Raw genomic sequence first — 2,095 nt, 5'->3', positions numbered from 1 at the left:
TTAGCTTCTGAGATCAGATGAGATCAGGCATGTGCAGATGCCTCAGGAAGCATACAAGTATTAAGATATTCTGTTGCCACTCCCTTTCATCTGGCATTCAGCTACCTCTAAAACCTGGAGGTTGCATACAGTCAACATGACTTGTAACCTGTGATGGACTTTTCCTCCATAAAGCTGTCCACTCCCCTTTTAAAGGAATCTAGGGTGGATACTACAGCGCCCTACCTCAAGGAGTCATTTGAGGGAGAGGAAGACCTCCAGATGGTTTAGGGCGGTGGAGCTGGAAGAGTGAAAGTCAAGGGTAGGAATTTAGTGAGATATGAGGGTGGGGTGGGAGAAAGTATGGAGAGGTTTGAAAGGAAGGCCAAGGAGCTGGTGCTGGATCAGATCAGACAAAATATTTAGCAGTTGGGGTGGAAAAAATATTGGATTGGCTTCCCTCGTCCCACCCTCCCTCCAGTGTTGACCACTAGGGTGGAGATGTAGTATAGGCCTCTGCTGGGTGGGCAGCATTGTAATGGTCTGTCTATACCCCAGCCACCCTGGGTCCCTTTGGGGAGAAGGGCGGGGTATAAATAAAGTTTATTATTATTATTATTATTATTATTATTATTATTATTATTATTATTATTATTATTATTATTATTATTATTATTATTTGTTGGAAACTGGTGGCACAACACTTTCTCAAGGGATGAACAGTTTCTTTGGGGTTTAGCCCCACAGGCTCAAGCCCCCTAGGGCAGGGGTGTCAAACATGAGGCCAGCAGGCCAAATATTGTCCACGGGATCTCTTTATCCAGCCCCTGTAGTAAGTGGGCTCTCCTGCATATTGAAAACATGAGAAAGTTTTATGTATTTTCTGAGTCTTGACTCTGCAATTAGCTGTCATTTTGCAGCTAATGAGTTCTTAGGTGAAAAAAAATAGCTTATTTCTGGTCATCACCTCCTTCATGACATCACTTCCTGCTTTATGACATCACTTTCAGCACTCAGCAGATGCCGTGAATGCTGTTTGGTCTGTTGTCTGAAACAAGTTTGACACCCTTACCCTAGGGCAGGGGTGCCCAAACCCCAGCCCTGGGGTCACTTGTGGCCCTCGAGGCCTCTCAATGCGGCCCTCAGGGAGCCCCCAGTCTCCAGTGAGCCTCTGGCCCTCTGGAGATTTGTTGGAGCCCACACTGGCCCAACACAACTGCTTTTAGCATGAGGCCGACTGTTTGACCTCTCACGTGAGCTTTGGGATGAGGGCTCCCTCCATTGCTTGTTGCTTCACATCTGTGATGCAGTAGTAGCAGCAAAGGAAAGGCCAGCCTTGCTTTGTGCAAGGCCTTTTATAGGCCTTGAGCTATTTCAAGACCTTCATTCATTCATATAAGTTCATCTTTAATATATTCATTTATGTAAACTTATGTAAATTTATTCAAATTTAAATGTAAATTAATTCTTCCCCCCCAGCCCCCCTACACAGTGTCAGAGAGACGATGTGGCCCTCCTGCCAAAAACTTTGGACACCCCTGCCCTAGAGCATACAAAAGGTCCAGAAGGAAAGGGAGATGAGGGAAAGAAGTAGAGGGTGGGTGCATAAAAAATGACTCTTAAGCTGCTCAGGAGCTTAATATTAGAGCATAAAGAGGGATGCCCCAGGTTCGATCCATGGTGGCTCCCAGTAAGGCCCCCACCCAAAAACCCTGGAGAGATGCTACCAGCTTGGGTCGATGTGTTGACAATCCTGATCTAGATGCCCTGCACATGCCTGATCTCGTCTGATCTCGGAAGCTAAGCAGGGTCAGGCCTGGTTAGTACTTGGATGGGAGACCGCCTGGGAATACCGGGTGCTGTAGGCTTATACCATAGGCTTTAGAGACTGAAGGTTGCCAACCAACCTGACTCAGGAGAAGTCAGCTTCCATGGGGTGAGAACCACACGTAGCTCCCAAGCTGTGGTTTGGCCACGTCTCTTGCCTGCAGCAATATCTCCAGCCAGCCAGCATCGTCACAATGGCTCCGGCCAGACTCCAGCCTGCTAGTGTCGAACGGGGTGGCTGTGTGCCAGCCGGCAAGGCTTGGACACCAGCAATCGCATTGAAACATGG

General features: G+C 47.8%; 1 pseudogene; it reads left to right on the top strand.

Moving 5' to 3' along the window:
- Positions 1–1,722: 1,722 nt before the first annotated feature.
- Positions 1,723–1,847, top strand: LOC136662895 (5S ribosomal RNA; annotated as a pseudogene).
- Positions 1,848–2,095: the final 248 nt, after the last annotated feature.

The sequence above is a fragment of the Tiliqua scincoides genome, chromosome 11, assembly GCF_035046505.1.
Source record: "Tiliqua scincoides isolate rTilSci1 chromosome 11, rTilSci1.hap2, whole genome shotgun sequence".
Classification (NCBI taxonomy): Eukaryota; Metazoa; Chordata; class Lepidosauria; order Squamata; family Scincidae; genus Tiliqua; species Tiliqua scincoides.
The sequence above is the reverse complement of the archived record's forward strand: the minus strand, read 5'-3'. Positions and strand labels throughout refer to the sequence as shown.